The sequence below is a fragment of the Meriones unguiculatus genome, chromosome 10, assembly GCF_030254825.1.
Source record: "Meriones unguiculatus strain TT.TT164.6M chromosome 10, Bangor_MerUng_6.1, whole genome shotgun sequence".
Taxonomy (NCBI): domain Eukaryota; kingdom Metazoa; phylum Chordata; class Mammalia; order Rodentia; family Muridae; genus Meriones; species Meriones unguiculatus.
In genome coordinates this window covers 75,445,504-75,452,495 of record NC_083358.1, presented here as the reverse complement: position 1 = coordinate 75,452,495, position 6,992 = coordinate 75,445,504, and the positions used below count along the sequence as shown (strand labels likewise).

Sequence of the window (6,992 nt, the reverse complement as noted above, 5' to 3'; positions counted from 1 at the left end):
CTGTTTGTGGGAAGGAAAGGAGAGGAGCAAGGAAACAAATTGGGGCTGGAGAGATGGCTCAAAGTTTAAGAGCTCTGGCTGTTCTTCCAAAGGTCCTGAGTTCAATTCCCAGCAACCACATAGTGGCTCATAACCATCTACAACGAGTCTGGTGCCCTCTTCAGACAAGGAAACAGATTAATAAGAACAAAATACATTGAAATATATGTATGAAATTCCTCAATGAAACAGTAACTTTTATGCCAACTAAAAAATATACCCCATCAGGGGACTAGGGAAAGGGCATAGAAGGAGAAGAGGGAGGGTAGGTGGGACTGGGAGGAGACAAGGAAGGGGGCTGCAGTGAGGCTACAAAGTGAGTAGATAGATAGATAGATAGATAGATAGATAGATAGATAGATAGATAGATAAAAAAAAATACAATAAAAACTTAAGGCAGATTCTGAAGGACATTTTTTTTCTTTTTTTCCAGAGCTGAGGACTGAAACCAGGGCCTTGCACTTGCTAGGTGAGTGCTCTGCTGGATTTCCAAATCTTGATGGACTGGGAACCCACTGCCCCAACTGTTGGGTTTATGCACATAGTATCTTATATAATGACACATGTTCCTCCCTTGTGCTGCTATCAGAATATTGAAGGCAATAAGAGGAGGAGGGGGAAAAGATAAGGAGGAGGAGGGGGGAGAAGAAGAGGAAGGAGAGGAGAATCTTGTGACCTCTGTCCTTGGGAGTGTTACACATTCTGCAGTGAAAACGGTGTACCTACACAGTGAATCTATCTAGGAATCCTCCTCTCTACTCATTCACAGAGAGGCAGCATGGTGCAGTGGTTTTAAGAAACCAAAGGCTGGGGGCTTGGGCTTGGGTTCTGCATGGCTGAACATACCAAGAAGGTCGGGTCGTCGGGAAATATGGGACCAGCTATAGTATCTCCCTCCGGAAGACAGTGAAGAAGACTAAAAGCAGCCAGCACGCCAAGTACACTTGCTCTGTCTATGGCAAGACCAAGATGAAGAGGCAAGCTGTTGGCATCTGGCACTGTGGATCCTGCATGAAAACAGTGGCTGGTGGGGCCTGGACCTACAACACCAATTCTGCAGTCACAGTGAAGTCTCCATCAGAAGACTCAAGGGACTGAAAGACCAGTAGAAGCGTTACAGTTTGAGACTTGCCTAGCCTGCAATAAATGCGTTAATTTGTGTTTAAAAAAAATAGAAAAGAGAAGGAAGGAAGGAAGGAAGGAAGGAAGGAAGGAAGGAAGGAAGGAAGGAAAGAAACCAGAGGTCCACACCCAGTGTTCAAGTTCTAGCTCTCTATGCTGTCTAGGATTAAGTCAGGCATAAGCCTAAATCTTTATGCACCCCAGTTTTCTCATCTGAAAAAGACATGAACAGTGGTATATTTGGTTTTTGCCCTAAGGCAACAAAATGTTATGGGCTGAGTGACAAATTTAAGAAATTCATTTTCTTACCACTGGGGCATCTTGAAACCTGAGCTCATCAAAGAGTGATCACAGTGGGTTTTGTCCAGTCTGGCCTAATGGTGGCCATCTCCCTGTGTTACACCGTGTTGTCTCTGTGTGCCCATGTCAAGTGTTCTAGATGTGTAAGAACCCCAAACAGATGAAATCAGTACTCTTCCTATGGACCCCATTTGACCTCTTTAAAGGCTCTGTCTCCAAACACAGTCAGCCCTGAGTCACTGTGGCCCAAAGTAAAAATTTTCAACTTAACAACAGTGTCCAATTAACATGTATTCAATAGAAATCGTATGTTGAATTGCTGTGCTTTTCCAAGCTAGCAATATGTGACTTGATTCTCTCTCATAGAGCAGACAGCAACAATGAGCCAAAACTTCCAGACATCCTGGAGATCAGGCACGTGACCAGCCCACACTCCACCATGCGCTGGGTTGCTGTGTATAACGTTGGTAGATTAAGGGTACTACACCCATATTTGACTGACAGTATTTTCAACTTGAGATTGTTACATAACCTCGTCATAAGTCAAAAGGCATCTGCACTGTCACATTCTGAGTTATTGATAGTCAGGATTGCAACACGTGAATGGAGGAGGGGCACCTCAGGCACGAAACAAATGGTGTGATCCAACAGAGTTATAGAAAGACATAATATAGGTGATTGACACACAGTAAGTGTTTAACAAATAGCTAATGTTAGCCAGTCAGTCAAACCAGGCAGCTGTTACATGTGATGCGGTGAAGCTTATACACAGAGATTTGGAGTACAACAAGCTGTAAGGTCTCTGCCCTCTGAAGACTTAGTTCTAATGGGCACAGGCAAAACAACTCAATGAAAATGAAGACAGCAGAAAGTGCAACATGATGGAGCAGAAGTGGGCATGCTTAGGTTTTCGGTTCAATAGGCTGCCGCTAGTCAACAATGCCACTTTATGAAGAGCAGTCAGAGACACTGCACAAGCCATTAAGCATGGTTATCCTCCAATAAACCTTTATTTAAGTTTTGTGTAATTTTATTTCTTTAACCATCTCTGAAAGGGAAAATCGTTCTGAGCTCATAGGCCACAGAAAAATACGTCCTAGTTTATGAGCCCTTGCTCTAGAAAGCTGATGCTGTCACGGATGAAAACTTTTCCCTTCTGCCCATTTAGGGTTAGTGCTCGGGGACTGTGAATTAAACTGACAAAGGAAATTCTAATGAGAAAGCAGATAAAATTTTCATTAATATATGTGTGTTGGAGCATAGAAAGGAAAACGAAGAAGAGAGGAGAATGGGTAATGACCATGGGAGAAAATGTTGAGTAGTCCTTAAAATAGATGGTCCATTGGATAGCGTGTGACAATGCCATGAGATCTTTCGTCCTGGTGCTGACTTCTCAGTGGCTGGAACAAGAGTCAGTCTTCTCTGTTTCAGAAGCATCTGAAGAAGTGTACAGTGACAGAGCTCCTTTTGGAGGCCCTACGTTTAAACAGCTAGGGAAGTCCTGGCCTCTGTTGATTCTCCAATGTCTTCAGTTCCAATAAAACCTCTGCTGCGGTGCTACGTCTTCTGCCCCTTCAGCACTAGAGATAAGATGATGCCATCCTCCAGATCCCGGACTCATCTGGAGAGCCTCAAGGGGCAGGTACCAATAATCTGTGTCCTGAGCTTGTATGTGGCTTCCAGGTAGGCTAATCGCTGCATCAGGAACCATGGAATACATGTGATATTTAAAATATGACCCTTCCCTCCGACCCTCACACTGCACCACCTACACACAAGTCTGGAAGGCTCCTACAGTTTAAAAAATGAGAAGAATGTAATGTTTTCAATCTAAACTGTACCCACCATAGACTGTGGTTTGGAACACTTCTTCCCCAGGTGATGGTACTACTTTGAAGGTTGTGTAGCCATTAGAAGGGGTGGGGTGGGGGGAGTAGCTGGCAGAAATAGCTCACTAGGGTCAGGCCTTTGAAAGTTATATCCTAGCCCCATACCCCCAATTCTGTCACCCAGAATTTGAGGAAACTCTCCCATACAGTCATCTGCCATAAACACTGTCAGACCTTCCACACCGTGATAAACTGAAATTCTGAACTAGAATAAACCTTTCCCCTATTCCTCCTTTCAAGTACTTTGGTCACAAAATACACACACACACACACACACACACACACACACACACACAAAGCAACTAGTACTGAGAGGACTAGGTATACATGCTACTGATGGTTGAATGGCCCCTTTACAGCTGCTTTGACTCCCAGGGGTGGGACACACAGCTTTGATCTGTCAAGCTTCTCCTGACTAGGAATATATAGGCTGTATAGTCACAAGGTGACCTCCATTGGCATGCCAGGTAGAGCTTGGACATGTCACCCACATATTGCAGTGTGTTACCCAGACTCATAAAGACCCTCTGGATAAGCATGTCAGGTCAGGAAATCACCACACCCAGCATTTGTTGAAGATGATGGGCAGTTTTCAAAAAGGTGAATCCTTGTGCAAGCAAGGGAGGTTAGGGCCGGGCAGGAAAAAGGAAACGGGCAAGGAACTACCGGATGTCCAGATTCCACGTGAGGCTCCTGTCACGGGTCTGAGAATCTGCTGTTCTGCACATGTGGTTCACCTGTCTTTGCAGATTTTTTCCAAGAAGAAAATTTTAACCTGCCATTCAGATTACTGAATGAAATTTTGATTGTCTCCAGCTTGTATGGACTATCCCTCCTTTCTGTGGTGCCACATATAATTGATTTAGCCAAGCCTAGACTATTGAGAAATCTGTGACCGGCAGGTCAGGACTCACTCAAAAATAGGGAGAGTCAATCAACACAGTCAGGACCCAAATAACGTGAACCCCAGTCTTGAGGGGGAAGAGTACCATCGCATACATTCTTGACAAATGCAGTAGAAAACAATAAACTTCTTTTCGGTAAAGTTTTGTTAGAGTCTCCTGCCTTTCACCTACCTTGATTTTGGTGCCATTCTGTGATAGCTCTTGATTTAAAGACTGGCCTTTGTACTTAGTATCATATATTCCGTGTTGTGAAATAAGTTAAACAATGGAGAAATGATCTGTTAAAGCAACAGTTGCTTCCCTTCAGAACAGATAATGAATCTAAGTGTCAAGAAATGGTCAACATACAAGCAGAGGCTCAAAACAGCTTTTATCTTATAAGAATTGAAATGTGTGTCCATTTCATTCATTCAGTCAGTCACAACAGAGTTATCAAAGCCAATTGTGTTGCAAGCATTGTGTTAGCGGGGTGCATTGGTAAACAACACCAATCATGAGGAAAGAGACTAGGTTACCACAGGGAAAGAGGAGAGGGATTCCTTGGGTTTTGTTTTTTAATTAGTTGAAAGCTGGCTCTGGTAATCAAGAATGACCTCTGTGAGGTTTTCTATGACATTTAAGCCGAAACCTGAAACAAATGCAAAGTCCTCAACTGACAAAGGGTAAGAAAAAGGACAACAGCATCACAGCATCATGATGCAGGAAGAGGAAGCAGGTCATGGACGGAGATGCAGACAGCTTTCGAGGGGTGACAGTGGTCAGAGTGATTTGAAATGGAGTTCATAGGGCTTGAAAATATCTTGATATAGGAATGGGATTGAGGGTAAGATGGAACTTTCAAGCACTCCTATACATTGTTAGTCTATTTTGGGGGCACTTATCGTAATTGAAGCAATTTAAACTATTACATTGTTACATCATTTATTATTTATTTATCACTCTGCCCATCGACACTAGTGTTGATTAATAGAAAAGCAATTCAAGCTTATATTTATAATTTAAATAGGCCGATAGCCATATTTAAAAGGCTATTTTTTTTTTTTTAATGGATGAACCTAAATGTGAACTGTGTTCTGGGAGCAAATCTCAGCTCAGACAGACCATACACCAATCCATAACCACCTGGGACTATGCCTGCATCCTACACAAAGCAGGGCCAGAACTGGGGAATCACTTGGAGTGAGAGAGCCTCTCGAGGGGGGGGGGGGAGATGCTGAGGGTAGTGAACCGTTTAGGGTAGGGCTACTCCGTCTGGCTCATTGTCCTACCTCTAGGACTTAAAGCAATGGTTTGGGGAGTCAAAACAACCCGGAGAGAAGTGGATCAAAGCTTTCATTTTGGACTAGCTAAGACTGAGGTCTCTAGGAGACATCTAATATGAACATGTCAGGAAAGGAAGCGGGTGAGCCCAGGACTATGAAGGAAGGTGGAGGAGGTCAGACAGTGAGCTGTAAACTTGGCGCATTGCTGATATCAAAACCCAAGAAAATCATGGAGTCACTGAGAAAGGATGCAAAGTAACAGAAAAGGAAGGAGCTTGGGAGTCTCCTTCCGAGACAGCAAGTCATGGCTGCATTTAAGATTTATTTGCATTACTTTAAAGCCAAGAGAGATCATTTTTAATACCAAGAAACATGATCCTCAAAGATGACGAAGCCCAACTAGCTTATGGATGAACTGGATGTAGAACCCCAAACTCCCAGAGACTTTGTAAAGAACATGGTTTAAGGTATGGAGACTAAAAAAAAAAGGTATGGAGACTATCAAGGAACGTGGTTTGTAGAAAGCACGTGGCCATTCCTGATTTCTCCCAGCCTGAGTGGAGCAAGGGTATGCCTCCAGCTGGCAACAGCTTTCAGAACTAGACCAGGACATGTGGGGTTTCATCCAAATACCCTGGCCCCTCTCTGCCCTTCCTTTATGACACTGGACTCCATTTCTCTACATATGTCGTTAACCTTAATATAAATGAACACCTTTATCCAAATATTTATTAGATGGATTGATACAAGCAAGTTAGGCTTTCTCTGCTGACCTTCCAAAACAGAGTTAACTGGGATTACACAGTCTGGACTCTGGTTAAGTAGCTGTGTAACCTTGGGCAAGCTTGCTCCTCCCATAAAGCTTCTCAGTTCTTATCATCAGAACCTACAAGGTGACCTCTGACTCTTAAGAGTAACTTCTGGCTCACAGGTTTTCTTAAGGCTCAATCCATCTCTGTATTTAACTTCAAATTCCTTCAGGATGAGAAAGCCATCCTACCGCACTTTTGAAAACAAATAAGTAAAACAAGAATGAGCTTCTTGTTCAGTACTGGAAAGCTAAGAATTGTGGAATAAGAAATCGCCTGGCTTCTCCGTCTTCTTCAGAGAGTGAAGGTGTCTATACGGAACGAAGAGAGGATGTTTTGAATACCAGATCTACCACTCCCCAGCCAAGACAGGCTGAGTCCCAGTCATGCGACATGGGAGTCTATGACCTATTGCATCTGGGCAGTAAATGGCCAGTTTGGGTTACGAGATCATATAGAAATGCACTGAAAAGAAAGTGGGAAGGAGGATGGAGGAAGGGTGTGTGAGGTGGTTGCTGGGAGGCAGGCGAGGGGGGCTGTGATCCGGATGTAAAGTGAATAAATGAGTAAGTGGAGGAAAAGAAAGAAAGAAAGTGGGAAGGAGAGGATTTTTAGGTAGAAGTGGAAGAAAGGGGACCAGGCAGTTAGGAAAACAAAAGGTGGGTT

General features: G+C 43.6%; 1 pseudogene across 1 annotated transcript; it reads left to right on the top strand.

The window, feature by feature from the left end:
- The first annotated feature begins 871 nt into the window (after positions 1–871).
- On the top strand, positions 872–1,148 carry LOC110553157 (large ribosomal subunit protein eL43-like; annotated as a pseudogene). Its single transcript, XR_002476693.1, has one exon. The product of XR_002476693.1 is annotated as a large ribosomal subunit protein eL43-like (transcript).
- The last annotated feature ends 5,844 nt before the right edge of the window (positions 1,149–6,992 follow it).